We start from the raw sequence: 18,823 nt of genomic DNA, 5'->3' as shown, positions 1-18,823 counted from the left end.
CTTTAGATATTTCAAATCCCTACAACAACTTTTATCAAACTTTATCTGGCAGGGTAAGAAAACAAGATGTGGACACTCCCAACTAAGCACCGACTAGCGGGTGGAACAGGATATGTAGATTTCTTACACTATTACATAGCTTCTATTCTCACCCAATCCAGAGAATGGTTCCTACCCCCCTCCCCACATTGTGGGGCAAAATAGAAGCATCTGCAATCCCCGGTGGTAATATTTCTTCTTGGTTATTTGCCATTACCCTAGGAGCGAAGATCCCTCCCCACATAACGCCGACGATATTGGCAACTATTAAAGCTTGGTTTAAACTCCAACAGTCATCCTTGACCCACTCTATACCCTCCCATGTAAACATCCCTATAGAATCTTTACACCATCTAAAAATATCGTCTTCTTACTTAAGATGGAAAGAAAAGGGCATTATCCACCTCTCTGATCTGATCAACAACGATAAACTCAAATCATTTTCTTCACTACAAAAAGAATTTCACCTCCCGTCCTCTGACCTGTTCCTGTACATCCGCACCCATCATTGCCTGTCATCACTCACAACTTGGAAATGTACTCTTCCCCAAGAAGCATGGATCTACTTCAGATCTCCTATAACACATCGTAAGGGTATATCGTTATTTTATAACCTGCTTCAACACAAGACCACATTCACCACATCAACTCAGATACTCATATGGGAAAGAGATCTAGGACAATCATTCACATTAGACAAATGGGAAAAAGTTTGTAAATCAATCTATAAGGCTACCTGTTGCTCCACCCTTTGGGAGCTAGCATATAAACTAACATACCGTTGGTATATGACCCCTGATAGAATCTCTAAATTTGGCAAGGATCTTGACGACAAATGTTGGAGGAAACACGGAATTAAAGGAGATCTACTACATATATTCTGGGAATGTCCCAAACTCACTCAATATTGGAGCTCCATTTTTCAGCTACTATCAGAAATCACACACCTGACCATCAGAAGTAGACCATCTCTGGCCCTGCTCTCATTAGGCATAGAACAGTACCCCATTCCGATGAGGAATATCATAACACACGTACTCCTAGCAGCCAGACTTAGTATATCCAGGAAATGGAAAGACCCAAATCCCCCCACATTAAAAGATGTAGTCCACACTACCTATGTCCACTTCACACACGAAACAACTCTAGCGCTACGCCATGACAAAATGAAAACTATCCACATGTGGCAACCATGGACTGATTGGACTAGATCTCCGGCATTTATCAAAACCTTTATCCTTACACCTGACGGTAATACCCTATCTGACGCTCATAATTCTTAATTATATAATCCACCCAACATAATCTTTAAAACTCAATTTATATTACATCTATGACATGTTACTCTCGGTTATATACTCGAACAGGTGAAGTCAGAGATTGACATATAGGGGAGGGGAGGACAGTTCTTCACGGACACAGTCTAGCACCCTTGTGGGGTGTCCGGGTAGAACTGCCACCCTACAACCCCCTCAGGCTAAACTCATAGTCAGTTATCTAGCAATGTTCCTTAAATATGATGTTACCACATATATCCTTGTGTATGCCGCAATGATATTTCTTTAATTGTTAATTACTAGACAAGATGCACCATTGTCTCATATTGTACCAAATCTCATAATGATGACTATATTTTATGTAAAAATAATGTTGAACATGTTTCTTTAACTTTGTATCGCCTAAACACTTTTCAATAAAAATCTATTGAGGAAAAAAAAAAGACTAGACCGTCTCCAAAGAAATTTTTTTTTTAAATGGCAAAAGATAGCCATTAAATATCTAGGAGCACACATTTCTAGAGATTTAACTAAACTTCAAGAACTTAATTATCTCTTGATAATACAAAATATAATTAAGATGCTTCAAAAGTATGACAGAACATTTTTTTCCTGGATGGGAAAGATTAATATTGTAAAAATGGACATATTGCCAAAGGTGTTATATATATTTCAAACAATTCCAATATTCTTTCCAACAAATCTATTAGATCAATTGCGTAAAGCTGTAGGGAGATTCATATGGGCACATAAATCACCTCAAATTAGAAGAGATATACTAATCAGGGCAAAGAAAAATGATGTCTTGGCTCTCCCAGATTTTTTAATGTACTGTATCTCTGTTCTGTATTTATGTCCACTATCGAAGAGAGAGACCTGGTCTACCCAGATTGGGCCAATGACTCCTTTATTTTGCAACCCTGAATTTCCACCAGCAATGGAAGCTTTGACCTTCTTAAAATGGCACAGGATGTGAGGGTGGTCCAGACCTTGGTGGAGAACAGACTCCCTCCATTGGATTCCTTAGGCCCAGAATTTAGGACCAAGAAGATGCAATATCAAAAACTTCAAACATATGTTCAATCTTTAACAAAAAACTTTTTAATAGATAGACCATTAACAGAATTCAAACAACTACTACTACAAGAGCAAAGACCAGCTTACGTCTTATCCATAATATATAAATATTCGCTCCCAAAAAATAAAACGCAAGAGTCAACATACTTAACTAGGTGGGAAGAAGAGCTGGAGGTAACCATCCCTAGACCAAAATGCGAAAGATTGTTTCTATTAACACATAAATTATCTTTATCAAGTAGACATCAGGAAAGGAATTATTAATTCTTAGCAAGATGGTATAGATTCCAGGCTCCATAAAATCTATAAAAAAAAGATATTTTAAGACACATGGTAACAGCAGCATGCACAGTTATAGCTCAAAATTGGAGGAAGGCGGGGGGGGCAGGAGGCGGAGCCTAGCAGAGCAGACATGCATTGTTAGAGCTCCACACCGCTGAGGAGAAAAGAGAAGGACAAAGCGGAGCCTGCAGGCTCAAAAGGTATCCATTTGAACCTTTTTGCCCCAGGGAACAAACTGTGAAAGTTTGGGCAGGAAATATGGTACTGGGAGGAAACCGTGGCAGAAATAAAAATCACCTCACAAAGAGCACACAGGCACTCACTGCAGCTGAAGCAGCTCCAGTCACCTCACAAGATACAGCATCAGGGCGCTCTCACAGACAGAAAATGTCACAGCAAGACTCTCCATTTGAGTCAGATACAGAACAAATCCTCTCACAAACTTCTCCACAAGCCTCCTCAGTATCCCCAGTAATATTATTACAATTTGAAAAGATGCTTCATAAGGCTTTAAAACAAACCTCAGACCAAATAACAAAAAGCCTAACCAAAGAAATAAGAGAGCTGGGAAACCGCACCGCAGCCTTAGAAATAAAAATGGATGAAATTGAAATTACAACCCAAGAAAATATAACAGAATTGGAACAATTAAAAAAAGAGAATTTAATACTTCAAACTAAGCTCGAAGATTACGAAAATAGAGCCAGACATTCAAACTTGCGCATAAGGGGAATACCTGAAACTGTGACAGACCTGCAATCTACTATTACTGCTCTATTACAAGAACTAAAGCCAGATATCCCTATTGAACGTTTAGAACTGGACAGAGTACACAGAGCCCTCACAGCCAAAAAGAAAGATGGACCCCCACGTGATATAATCACAAAATTTCATTATTACAGAACGAAAGAACAAATACTAATTGCTGCAAGAGAAAAAAAGGAACTTAATTTTCAAGGACACAATTATCAAATTTTTGCTGACCTATCCCAACTTACTATTACTAAAAGACGATCCATGAAACCCCAACTAATGGAACTGCAACACCACAACATTATGTATCAATGGGGCTTCCCCTTTTCAGTCAGATTTAACTACCAAGGTACAATTTACAGAAGCAGATCAGCAGATGAACTACAACAAACCCTTTTAAAATTAAATTTGACAGAACCCACAAGCAGCAACACTCCCACATGCAGAAGAATGGCATCATCTTCACCTTCAGGCAGCACCCAGAAAATTTCAGAACAAAATGGGAATCATCATTCTCACAAAAGAGGCCGTTATGCCACATCATCCATGGACCTAGAAGATTCAATGGACTGACTTCCTAATTCCTGATATCTCTTCATTTATTATACTAAGAGATGGTTCTCTATAAAAAACCTATATTTATAACTGAACGTAACTGCATTCTGATAGTCACACACTGTGTGGGATCATGTTACATTCCAGTTATATTTCTTATTGCTTCTGATTCATATGGCCTTAGAATATATAAGTGAAATAAGGAAATTCTTGTTCAGTTACATATTATCAGGTAATAACAATAGATTTATTACTTTTTAGGACAAATATGTTCAATAATCCAGAAGTAATGGAAGCTTTTTCTTTCTTTTCTTAAAACAAATATATTATTACCTAACTAGTTCCTAGAATTATGTTTTTGTTTATTCTAATCTGAAGCAATACAACCTCAATTTTATGAGTTAACATATCTAAACAGTTACATATGAATAAAATATGTAATTGTTTACTCTAAAAGGGTTAAAATCCCAAAATAATTCAAACTATCTTCATCAATACCAAAGTTATTAACAGTACCTTTCTAACTGAATTATTTAGCCTAGGGCAAGACTAACCATATACAACCACCCTGGAATAAATAATTTCAACAAAAACTATATTCTGCACTCCAATTAATGAAACATCATTTTGATGTCTTTTGACATAGCACTTCTCTCCTGTAAGCGGAAGATCCGTGTATCCCTATTAGCCCTCCTCATTCTCCCAACCATATTATGTGGGAGTGTGACGAAGGCACTTATTCCCCTGTGAGAGATATTTATTCTCTTTCACGGGTAAATTGTGATTACTTGCAAAAAATAATTTATACAATGTATCATCTAATCTCATATGTTTTTTGTTTACTCTTTACTCCAGAATTCACTGGTTTCTTTTCTATCTTTTCATCTCTTCAGTCCACACAGGTTGATCTGCGCAGTCAGCTCTGCATAACAAAAAGTAAGTCAAAACTATTTGATCTATTGCCATAGCACCACTGAATATACTTTCCCTGAATGTTCAGGGAATAAATGTCCCTCAAAAAAGGACCAAAGCCTTCCGTACTTTCCATAACAAGAAGGCTCACATAGTATGCCTCCAAGAAACACACTTCACCAAAGATTCTACTCCAAAATATGTTTCTCCTTTTTATCAACAAATTTACACGGCTTCTGCCTGTACCAAGCAAAGGGGAACTCTAATTGCATTTCACCGATCCACACCATTCACCTTATCATCAGAAATTAAAGACCCAGAAGGTAGATACCTGATACTCATGGGTTATATAATGGATACAGCAATCACGGTGATTTCCTACTACGCTCCTAACAAACAACCTACACCATTCCTCTCACATATATTACAAGTGATTAATACACACAAAATAGGAACAGTGATAATGTGTGGGGATTCGAACCAGGTCCTCCTCCCATTTCTAGATAAATCACCTTTTACACCATCCAAAATAACCTCTAGATTACCTTTTTCTCAACTTCTTTCCAAATACAATCTGGTAGATTCATGGAGAGAAAGTAACCCAATGAAAAAGAAATTCACTTATTTCTCGCACCCTCATCAAACCTTCACCAGAATAGATCATATTTTTCTAACAATAGGAATGATACCAGAAATTATTGCATCAGATATAATTCCGATTCCGTGGTCTGACCATAATGCAGTATACACTACTATAGCCTCAGCCATACCAAAAGCGCATGACCCAACGTGGTACTTACCGGACATAATGCTCAAACACCCACTACATCAGATGGCCATTGAACAAGCTTTAAAGGAATACATATCAATTAATAATACAACAGACATCTCCCCAATAACACTGTGGGAAGCTCATAAGCCTGTCTTGCGTGGTACAATACAAAGACAAATGGCACTATTTAAACGGGAACGCAAAAATCTAGCAAAAAAACTAGAACTCAATTTTAATGCAGCCTACATATCATTTCAAGATAATCCATCTCAGAGTACAAAATCTCATCTGGAAAAATCTAGATTGGAATACGATCTATTTCTCACTGAGTCAGTTGATAAATCCCTCAAACGCTCCAAACACAATTTCTACATGAATACAAACAAACCAGGTACATATTTGGCTCGGGCATTAAATTCAACTAACAAATCTTTCAAACCAATACGTTTGAAATTATCAAAAAATGTTTACACTTGTAATCCAGTTAAAATAGTCCATAAATTTCACTCACATCTCGCAACTTTATACAAGACAAACAATGAATTTAATCCTACAGAGGCTGAATCCTTCTTCTCAAAAATAACCTTACCTGAGTTATCTCAGAATCAAAAAAGCAGTTTGGATGAGCCTATAACTATAGATGAAGTTGCTAATGCCATAAAAGACCTAAAACTTAACAAAAGACCAGGCCCAGACGGCTACTCGGCTTTATACTATAAAACATTCTCAGAAATACTCTCTCCCATTCTCACTGAAACTTTTAACAAACTTCTAGATGGACATTCTTTTCGGCAAGAAACACTAATGGCAATTGTTTGTATGATCCCAAAACCCCTTTCTGATGATACTTCCTGTGTGAATTATCGGCCTATCTCTCTGTTAAACCTCGATATTAAATTATTAGCAAAAATAATAGCAAAACGCCTCAATAGCATTATAGGAAAATTAATACATAGAGATCAAGTAGGCTTCATGCCAAATAGACAGGCAGGCGATAATATACGCAGGGCAGTGTTATTGGCACATATTGCTAAAAAACGGAACATCCCTTTATGTTTTCTATCTCTCGATATTAAGAGGGCATTTGACACAGTATCCTGGCAATATATGCAATATTCATTACAAAAATGGGGTTTTGGACCCCACTTTTTAACATGGATCAAAGCATTATATAATAAACCCAAAGCCTATATAAAATATGCTGGATACAAATCTGAAGCCTTTAATATCGAAAGAGGTACCCGACAGGGTTGCCCATTATCTCCCTTATTATTTGCCCTTATACTCGAACCCATGGCCCAATACATCAGAACAAACCAAACTATAACTGGCATTGAAGTAGGAGGTATTACACACAAATTATGTATATTTGCAGACGATATATTACTTTTTCTATCATCACCACAGGTCTCTGGTCCTAACTTAATACCAGCTCTTGATGGATTTGCAGCCCTATCCGGCCTTATGATTAATCCTAAGAAATGCCTAGTGCTTAATATTTCACTCACAAACATGGAATTGATCCCGGCTAGGGCTGCACTCCCATTCACATGGGCAGAAAAATCAATCCCATATCTTGGAATTCATTTAACAGCATCTCATTCTGACTTATTCTCAAACAATTATCCTCCTGTATTAAGACAGATCACAAATCTAATAAAACAATGGTCGCAACTTCCTTTATCCTGGATAGGGAAGATTAATGCAATCAAAATGACTATTCTACCCAAATTGCTTTATCTATTCAGAGTCCTCCCTATTCCAATTCCTTCCTATTTTTTGAGAATAGTACAAAAAAGAGCAACTTCGTTTATATGGGGCTCTTCTAAACCACGTATACCTATACACACACTACATCTTCCCAAAAATAAAGGATACCCTAATTTTACTAACTACTACAGAGCAGCACATTTGGCCAGTCTGTCCAAATACCATGCAAAACAGGAAATCCCATTATGGGTATTTATAGAGGCTTCAGAAAATGACCCTCTATTAATATCAAATTTATTATGGCTTGATCCTAAAGATCGCTTTAAAATTCATAATCCCATAACTAAACACTTCCTATCTCTCTGGGATAAACTAAAAAACAAATATCAGTTACAATCTCCACACAATCCTCTCCTTTCTTTTATCAGAAATCCGGCCTTTTATCCGGCATGGATCTACCCAAATTCTTTTAAAGCTTGGACAACATCAGGCATTCAGACACTAAATGACTTCATAGCATCTAAATCCTTCCTTTCATTCCCATCGCTTAGAGAAAAATATGATCTACCAAACTCTGAGATATTTAGATATCTCCAAATCAAAAATTTCTATACACCATTCCTAAAGGGGGATACACCATTATCCCAATTATCCATTTTTGAATCAATCTGTACAAAAGATCCATTTGCTAAAGGTACAATTTCATCACTTTATAATCAATTATATGGAGTAGCAAATCTTAATAGACCCTCTTACATTCAGCGGTGGGAGGAGGACCTGGGACGAACTTTAGAAGACACGGACTGGTCTAACATATGGCTCACATCTAAGTCATCTTCACCCAACATCTTAGCACTGGAGACAAATTATAAAGTCCTAACTCGCTGGTACCTTGTACCCGCTAGAGTGGCAAAATATTCACCTAATACCTCAGCTCTTTGTTTTCGAGGATGCCCAGAAATAGGCACATATTTACACATATGGTGGACGTGCCCAGTAATCCAAACCTTCTGGAAGGAAGTCTTCGTGATTGCATCTAAAATATTTAAAAAAGTAATACAACCAGATCCATATTTAACTTTACTTAATCTAAAACCGGAATGGTTAACACTCTCTCAATTCAAACTTATGATCCAACTAATAACGGCTGCAAAACAAACAGTGGCCAAGGCATGGAAATCTCCTACATTGGTACTAGCAGAAACAATTCACAGAATGAATAATACAATGTCCCATGCTAAGATGGTAGCCATCGATCAAAATCAAATTCCAAAATTTGAAAAACTTTGGCATCCTTGGATAAAACAACAGTTCCTGTCAAACTTCAATGACTCTGTCCTGTTGCCATGGTAACAGATTAAATGACTTACAGAGACACCCATTCTAAGGCTTCAAAGAGAACTAAAAAGAATAATAAACTGACGAGCGGGACAACCTTGTGGACCATACCTCTACCTTTCAACCCTTTTTCTTCTTTCTCTTTCCTTTTCTCCACCTTACGATTAAAGCTCATTAACAGAATTTATTTGACCTATATACACTCTACTTGTAAACAATATGTATAGTAGGTATAAATCATTTAAATACCTACAAAACTAAGGAAATGATATATATCTTTAATTTAGGTTTACGTGAACCCAATGTTTAATATTTGAAATTTCATGATATTTACCTATATAAACCCTACTGTAAAACAATGAGCTTACTTTATAGATCCTTGTAAACTTACTTTATGTATCTTTATAACATTGTATACTCAATAAACTTCTTTTGACAAGGAAAAATTGGAGGAAGGCGGTAGATCCCTCAATCGGGGAATGAGTGTGTGAGATGAGCGAGATGCAGTCCCTGGAGCTGATGATAATGACAGAAGCAGGTCTAAGGGAACAAACCTTAGGCTACTTTCACACTGAGGCGTGCGGGCACTGGCAGTACAGCGGCGCTAAATATAGCGCCGCTTTACCGTCGTTTTAGCGGCGCTAGCGGGGTGGTTTTAACCCCCCGCTAGCGGCCGAAAAAGGGTTAAAACCGCCCGCAAAATGCCGCTGTAGCGGCGCTTTGTGGGCGGGTTTGCAGCCCTGCCCCATTGTTTTCAATGGGAAGGGGCGCTTTAGGAGCGGTAAATACACCGCTCCTACAGCACTCCAAAGATGCGGCTTGCAGAACTTTTTAGACCGCCCTGCAAGCGCACTGCTCCAGTGTGAAAGCCCTTGGGGCTTTCACATTGGAGTGCATTGAGCAGCTCTTTCAGGGCGCTTTGCAGGCGCTATTTTTAGCACTTTAGCGCTTGCAAATCGCCTCAGTGTGAAAGGAGCCTTAAAGACATGGCAACAATGGGAGGAGTTCAGAACCTCTGCAACTTTATCAAATTATATGTAGAACAACATTACAGGGCCCTCCTGTTTCCCTTGCCCTTCCAATCCCCCTCCCCCCTTCTTTCATGTTTTTTTTTTATGGGGGTGGTAGCGGGTAAGGTTTGTTTGAGTTAATGTTCATTAGTTATGTACGAGTTTGGATAAAAATAATTTTAGGACTTTGGATTGCTATATTGATTGGGAAAACAAAAGATACAAGCATGGACCTATATATAGGGTAGAGAATTATTAATCAAATGTATGGTTGTATCTATAATATATATTGTTTTATTTGTGTATATGTTGTGTAAAATTAAAAATTCATAAAATAAAGATTATATAAAAAAATACTGAATTCACCCTTTACAATTCCTGAAATTTATAAAACGATAGAATCACTACCTGATGATAAATCTCCTGGACCAGATGGATTATAAAACTTTCAAACATATCTTAACCACTCACATGGAAAATATCTTCAAACTTTCCAACTGAGATGCTTAGAGCAACAATAATGACACTATCAAAGCCAGGGAAAGATCCCGTCTCCCCCAAAATTTTCGCCCAATATCTCTATTTAATAATGATTTAAAAATATACGCCAACATTATTGCCATGAGACTAGTTGACTTACCCCAAATTATCCATCCAGACAAATCTGGTTTCACTAAAAATAGACAAACAACAGATGCTACCTGCAGAATTGTCAATATTGTCAATATTATCCATATTGCCAACCAGAAAAAAACACCTTCTCTGCTCCTGGTGCTGGATGCAGAGAAGGCATTTGACAGAATACATTGGACATACCTGGCCCAGACATTGTCTGCCTTTGGATTTCAAGGTTCTATCTACTCGGCCATAATGGCACTCTATACCTCACCATCTGCACAAGTGTTCACCTCTGGGGCTTTATCTAACCCGTTCCCAATAACAAATGTTTCAAGGCAAGGATGCCCTCTTTCTCTGCTTATCTTCAACTTACTAATGGAATCTTTGGCAATATATATACGATAAAAAATAGAATGCATACTATAATGCCCTGTACACACGATTGGACATTGATCGGACATTCTGACTACAAAATCCATGGATTTTTTCAGAGGGATGTTGGCTCAAACTTGTCTTGCATACACAAATCTTGTCGGAAATTCCGAACGTCAAGAACACGGTGACGTACAACACTTATGACGAGCCGAGAAAAGTGAAGTTCAATAGCCAGTGCGGCTCTTCTGCTTGATTCTGAGCATGCGTGGTACTTTGTGTGTCGGAATTGGGTACACTCGATCAGAATTTACGCAAACGGATTTTGCTGTCGTAAAATTTGAGAACCAGATCTCAAATTTTGTGTGACGGAAATTCCGATGGAAACTGTCCGATGGAGCCTATACACGGTCGGAATTTCCAACAACAAGCTCGGATCGCACATTTTACATCGGAAAGTCCGTCCGTGTGTATGCGGCATCAGCCTATTCACAGATGACATAATTCTGATGTTAACTGACGTGGAAAAATCTCTGGCTTTGGTACATAATACATTAGCTCTATTTAACCACATCAGCACTGTGTCGCTTTAACTGACAATTGCGCGGTCATGCAACGCTGTACCCAAACAAAATTGATGTCCTTTTTTTTCCCCACAAATAGAGATTTCTTTTGGTGGTATTTGATCACCTCTGCGTTTTTTTTTGCGCTATAAACAAAAGAAAAGCGACAATTTAAAAAAAAACACAATGGGGCTAATTTACGAAAGCTGTGCACCATCAGTAGAGGTGCATGGCGAGGCACAACACACATTTTCATATTTACGAAACGGTGCGCCAGGAACAGAGTGCGAATCCCCCATTTACTATAGCAATCTCAGTGCACAGGAGAATGCAATCTGTGTGCCACTATGGACATGGCGCACGGCATCTTCAATTCAATATTAACAGAAGATGGAGGTGCCAATATCATGGGGTGATGTGGGGTGAAGTGAGGAAGTTTAGTAACAACTGCCCAAATAACAAATATGCCCATATCAGAATGAGAAAGTTATTTTTTCAGAGAAATTCTGCTGTGCCCACAAGTACGTTTAGAACTGCGTGAGATCAATGTAAGCAGTGTGCATGCGCAATCGGCTCTTGCGCTCGTTCAAATTCGTTTGTTTACTGCTCGGCCAAAATCGTAGTAAATGTTAAGCAACGTACATGCAATTTGCTTTTAAAGGGGTACTCCACACTCCACTCCATTCTTAAAAGTCTGTGAGCTGCCTTCACCAATCCAAACCACATCCTTTTTCAGAGCATACAACAGGGCCAGCTAGGAAAGGGGCGAGAAGAGCGATCACTCAACCCCCTCCTGAACCATACAAGGCCACATGCACTCAACATAGCTGGCTGCATTTGGGGCATATTGGGCTCAGCCCAATACCAACCACAAAGCACCTTGTAAGCAGTACTAGTTTAAAGGGGGTTTTCCACATTCCGTAAAGCCCCCTGTCTGCAGCCCCCCACAACCCCAGCCTAGGGTTGTGTGGAAGAGGCCCTTGTCCCCCCGAATATGGGAACAAGATGGTTGACTTTTGGGGTGCCCGAGCCTCTCCTGCCCCCAAGCATCCACCCCCTTTCATGGGCTGTCTTGCTGTGTGTTTGACTAGGGGTTTGTTAGTGTGTGGGAGGGGCACAATATTTTTTTAGTTTGGGGTGGTATTTTTCACATGAGGGTTCTCATTTTAACAGACCCAAATGGCCTTGTATGTATTGGGGGGGGCAGGGTATTTTTTGTTTTGGGTTAAAATCTTGTAGATTTGTAGGTTTTCTTTAAAGCCGCACATCTTTGAAACTGCATTTTCGATAAATGCCACAGATGCACCACTTTACAAGCAGAGTAAGCCCCCCCGCCCCAAGTTACTAGCTTTTAAGCAATTTTGCATTTTTAAAGGCACTTCTCCTTGTTTAGTTTTTGGGGTTGTCCAAATTGGTGTCATTGATATATGTCCTTTAGGGTGGGACTTGGGCCATATCCATTTTAACGCCAATAACTAGAATATAAGCCAGCCACGTGGGGACTAGCAAAATTAGTCAGTTCCCATAGACTGCAATGGTATTTGTTATATAACTTTTGCCCATGTTAGGCTCTTTGTTTGCCCCCTGGACCGGTGGGTCTTTGTCCCATCTGTAATTTTGTAGCATGCTGGATGATGTGCTTAATTGTGGACAGGGGGATGGCTTTTTTGTGCTAGCTGCATTTGGGTTGGTCTGGGCATGCTCAGGGACTTTGTTTTTTGCTGTGGATTTTGATGTGTGAATTGCATTTGGGTTGTTCTGGGCATGCTCAGGGACTTTATCTTTTTTTTTGTGCTTTTTGTGTGTAAACAACACTTGGATTTTTCTGGGCATGCTCAGAGAGTGTGTTTTTTTGGGTTAGTAATTTAAGGACATCCTTAACAGGTGTACCCACTTTGAAGTTCTGTCTCTACATTGGGTGAACTTGCATTTTGTGTGTTTCATGGACTGTGCATGTGTTTTCAATTGCCTCATTAGCACACAAACCTATGTTATATAAAGCTTGCAGATAGCATTCTTTACCTTGCCCTGAAAAGAGGCAAGATTGCTTGATGGCCTGAATTTTCTTTGCTGAGCTCCATGGAGCGAAAGGGGATTCAGAACACCTTACGGTTTCAGGTTATTTATGCCTGGTAATTTGCATAAAGTGAGTTTGGAATTCCTTGTGCAGGATTTGCTGGAAAAATTAATTGGAGTGGAACCACAACACATCTATTGTATCCAGGACCATGCAGCACCAAGGTACTATGATGTTTCTTTTGTGCATAGCAATTTTTGCACAGGAGTTATTGAGAAGTGTAAGGAATTGGAAAAAGCTAACCATTAATCTATAAGGCCTTTCATAGTGGAACCCTTGTATGCTATGGAGGAGAAGCCATTGGCTGTTCACCTGTTTAACCCCTTCACGGACATTGCCTTGGTAGTGGCCTTTTTGAAGAGATACTGCTCTTCAGTGAAGGGAGGCTTCAGGCTTACTAATCGTCTGGGTATCTTTAATGGCAAATTGAAGTTTTTTGTCAAACTGAAGGTGGATTCTGAAGGGATTGGTGGAGTGCAGCATCCACCAGCTAATTTTTCAATAGCAGGAAATAGATATAACAAAAAGCACAGCGCTGGATATAAATGCAAAAATACAACAAAAATTGATATTACTATTAAAGCACCAACAACTTTCATATGTGATAAAAGAAAAAAATAGAAATGAACAATAACATGAATGCTTCACTATAGTGATATATACGCGTGAACAATAACATGAATGCTTCACTATAGTGATATATATGCGTGACTATTCCCAGTTTTTTATCCACACATTTAGAAAAAAGTCCAAAGATGCAAAAATTATGTCAAAACAAATGTCCAAAAAAGCAATTAAATGTGACTTTGAATAATAAATCCGTGACTGTCACCGTGTTGAAATCCCGTCACCTGGTATAGATTGAAGGCTTACCAGATAGCCTCTGATCAGAGGCATAGAGCTAACAGCTTGGGGTTTGCCCTCCACAGCGGCTGGAACTTTAGCTGGGATGATGGATGTAGATCCACAAACGATCGCCACAGGCTTCCAGACAGCGGTACAATCAGGGAAGAGAGCTCTCACCGATATGGAAGTGTTTAAAAGAAAAGAGAAAACTCCAATGGTGTAGAACGTTTTATCTCTTGTTTATTAAAAGTCGCCTCACTGGCATCCATAAAAACACTTTTCCTTGCAAGGAACCAATACAGCTTTAAAACGAAACTCCGCGCATGCGCCGTCGGTACAAGCGTTTTAAAGCTGCGCGGAGTTTCGTTTTAAAGCTGTATTGGTTCCTTGCAAGGAAAAGTGTTTTTATGGATGCCAGTGAGGCGACTTTTAATAAACAAGAGATAAAACGTTCTACACCATTGGAGTTTTCTCTTTTCTTTTAAACACTTCCATATCGGTGAGAGCTCTCTTCCCTGATTGTACCGCTGTCTGGAAGCCTGTGGCGATCTTTTGTGGATCTACATCCATCATCCCAGCTAAAGTTCCAGCCGCTGTGGAGGGCAAACCCCAAGCTGTTAGCTCTATGCCTCTGATCAGAGGCTATCTGGTAAGCCTTCAATCTATACCAGGTGACGGGATTTCAACACGGTGACAGTCACGGATTTATTATTCAAAGTCACATTTAATTGCTTTTTTGGACATTTGTTTTGACATAATTTTTGCATCTTTGGACTTTTTTCTAAATGTGTGGATAAAAAACTGGGAATAGTCACGCATATATATCACTATAGTGAAGCATTCATGTTATTGTTCACGCATATATATCACTATAGTGAAGCATTCATGTTATTGTTCATTTCTATTTTTTTCTTTTTTCACATATGAAAGTTGTTGGTGCTTTAATAGTAATATCAATTTTTGTTGTATTTTTGCATTTATATCCAGCGCTGTGCTTTTTGTTATATCTATTTAGTAGTGCCCTTATCAAAGTATAGTGCATAGCTGCAGGATTTTCCTTCACGGGTGATATTCACTAAGTTACTGTTTGTACACCTAGCGCAAATTTTTTCTTTAGAAACAATAGCAGGAAATAGAGGGTTAATCTACTATCCTGGTGAACCAACATACTGCAGGAGATGTCGTAAGTTTGGGCATACCAGAGATGAATGTAATGTGGTTATGCACTGCCGGAACTGTGGATAGGAGGGACATGAGGCTGGGGCTTGCTTGGTTAAGCAGGCCTGTGATATATGTGGACAGCGTGATCACACAGTGAAGAATTGTCCAAAAGTAGGAAGGGCCTATGTCTCTTATGCTGAAGCTGTCAGGCGCACTGCTGAGAATGGACGACCAGTGTCCACACAGGTGCTATCTGACTCTCCTGAAAGACAGGGAGAGGAGGTGGAGGTGGAAGAGGAAGAAAGTGGACACCAGGGTGTGGAGGAGAGAGTGGAGGAGAGAATAAAAGTGACACTCACCAGTGTGGAGTCATTAACAGCGGAGAGTGGAGCAGAGGTGGAGAGGGCAGTGGAGAAGGCTATGGAGGAGTTGGCAGCAGCCTTACAGTGAGAGCCGGAGGTGCAGGAAACCCAAGAAGAGAAGGTGGAAAAGATGGAGACACTGGGTGCCAAGACCAAGGAGGATGCTTTGGAGAGCCCTAAGAAGACAAGGGCTAAGAAATTGAAAGTAGAGGCAGCTGGAATTGAAACAAGTAACCATTTTGAGGTCCTGGTGGATGTCAGAGTTGAGGTAGAATCACCAGCACTAAGTCCGGGGACTCCAGGAATTTTTCAGCCGGCCACAATTTCGCCTAGTCAGAAGTTTCTGGATGATGAAAGCATTGTGGCCCTGAGGAATGTATGTCAGTTTTCTGGCTTAAGTGATAGGACTGGGGGTGAATGATGCACATCTTCATATGAACGAGCATCAAGCTGGTGTCCCTCAATGTGAGGGGTTTTGGGTCTCCTGCTAGACAGAGTGCTGTTTTTGAGCACTTGCGGGTCAATGGAGGTGACATCACCTGTCTACAGGAATGTTTTCTTAATTGACCGCCCAAGCCTCCGGAGTGGGTGGTGGATTACATATGGTCGGCAGTTAGGGACAATAGGAATGCTGGGGTAGGCATTATCATTACAAATAGAAATATTTGCATTATGTCACTTGTTGTGTTAGTGCTAGGAAGATTAATTATGGCAGATTTAGTCTTCTTTAACCAGAAGTTTAGGCTTTTTAATTTATATGCTCCTGTGAATAGACAGGAATGTCTTGAGTTTTTTTTAAGTTTTGAAGTTACATGCAGTGGGAAGGAGACCTAGTGTGATCATGGGTGATTTTAATATGATCCATATTGTGAAAGATCGGATAGGAGTAGCTGAATGGGGTAATTCAGGACTTATGCCGCATACACACGGTCGGACTTTTCGTCTACAAAAGTCCAACGGACGCTGACGGACTAAAGCTGGCTGGTAATCCGATCGTGTGTGGGCTTCTCCGGACTTTCAACGTACTTTTTTAGCCTCAAATCCGACGTACTTTAGATTTGAAACATGCTTCAAATCTTTACGTCGTAACTACGACGGACCCCGAAGTCCGCTCGTCTGTATGCTAGTCCGACGGACAAAAAAACAACGCATGCTCATAAGCAAAAACTAAACGGAAGCACTCGGTCTAGTAAAACTAGTGTTCGTATTGTAGGTAGCACATTCATCACGCTGCAAAATCTGTGATCGTTGAATGCAGCGCATTTTATTTCTTCTTTACGAATGCTCTAAAGAACGAAGGTGTTTTGTTGTTCATAATCAGAGTTCTCCCAAACTGATTTCTGGATTCTTTTTCTCTTTGATCTCATGAATGATATAGTATGCTTTTTAAAAACAATGTTTCCATACTAATAATACTTTTTCCCTTTTTTTTTTTTTTTTTAGGTTTGTAAAGTTACCACAAAGAACCCATTATTCTATTTTTTTTTTTCTAGTGATTATTTTTTAGTTTTTAGATAAAGTTAACCCAAAGCAACGTTTTTGGTTATGTAGATTTTTTTATTTTCAAGACTTACCACTTGAACATTATTAACATTAGTAATGTATTTTTGGTGTGTTTTTTTCAAACTCAATGAGATTGTTGTCCCTTGTTAATTTAACATTGTGTGTAAAATCAATGATTTAAAAGAAAACACATAAAGTCTTTTGCTAAACTCAAAAAAGATCCATTTATTCATGGTCAAAATAAAATAAAGAGGAAGTCAACGCTGGAAAAAGTCGGTGTACAAGAAAATTGGGATCTTGCGGAGTCCATATAAGAGGGAGCACAATCTGGTCCAAGAATCCCAGAGATCAACAGCACCAGCAGATGATCTAGATGTCCCCAGACTGTGGTCCTACAACAGCCTGCGTCTTCTGTCAGACCAGACTGAACCCAGGTCATCACTTTCTTCTCTTCCCTGCAGCCTTTCCTCCACGCTGCCCTGCAGCCTTCCCTGTAGCCTTCTTTTGAGGCTGTGGCTCTGGTGTTTCAGTTGTGGCAGGAGGAGGAGGAGGAGGAGGAGGGGGGGCTGCCTCATGTAGTTGGGTGTTTCGTGTTAGCGTGTCCTGCAGCCCCTTATGGATTGTTTCCCCAAATAGGTGCTCACAAATGAGGCGCTGCTCCCAATCCATCTGAAGAAGCCTGCTGGCTAAGTAGCAGCCATAGGATTCTTCCACTTCGGGGGGGGCTCCTTAAAAAACGGGTGGCCTCTTGCATGAGGTGCAGGGATGCGTCCTGTGTGACCATCCCCTTCCTGGCCCTTTTTTTGGGAAGGTGGAGGGGAGGCACTTGGGATTCGGTCAGGCTCCTACTGGGCCCAGCCACCTCACTTGGCCCAGCCACCTCACTTGGCCCAGCCACCTCACTGGGAGCAGCCACCTCCTGCCTGACACTGGGCCCAGCCTCCTCCAGGATGATGGTGAATCCGGCCTCCTCCAGGCTGTCCATGGGCCCGGTCTCCTCCTGCCTGCCACTTTCCCCACATTCCTCCTGGATGGACTCATCCTGTGTATAAAAAAAGGACAATAGTTTTAGTATATTTTTTTGGGTTCATCAATGACACACAGTTTGCTTCTCATGAATAGCAAATTCAATGTGAATACATCTCTTTAATAAAAGAGTCTAATCAGACACCCTAATTATTTCAAGCAGGTGCCAAACATATTTAGCCACTACTGTCAATTAATATGTATACACAATTTTGAGTGCAAAATTATTTTAGACAATTATAACATCCAGTTAACATCATTAATATTAGTACAGTAAATATTTGTTAAAATAATTTACCTGACTCCAGATGGTCATATCCGGTTCATCCAGGATGGAAGACCCAGCTTGCTCCTCATCAGCCTCTGCTGGGGTGGAGGGAAGGGTGGAGGGAAGGGTGGAGGGAAGGGTTGAAAGTGATGCCCTGGCTTCATTCTGGTCATCAAGAAAACGGAGTTGATTGTAGTACCACAGCCTGGGTACATAAACATCATCTGCTGATGCTCCTGATCTCCTTGATTCCTGGATCTTCTTATGCTCCCTCTTATACATGTTCCTCAAGACCCCAATTT

Source organism: Aquarana catesbeiana, linkage group LG04 (assembly GCF_042186555.1).
Source record: "Aquarana catesbeiana isolate 2022-GZ linkage group LG04, ASM4218655v1, whole genome shotgun sequence".
Taxonomy (NCBI): Eukaryota; Metazoa; Chordata; class Amphibia; order Anura; family Ranidae; genus Aquarana; species Aquarana catesbeiana.
This window is presented reverse-complemented; position numbering follows the sequence as displayed.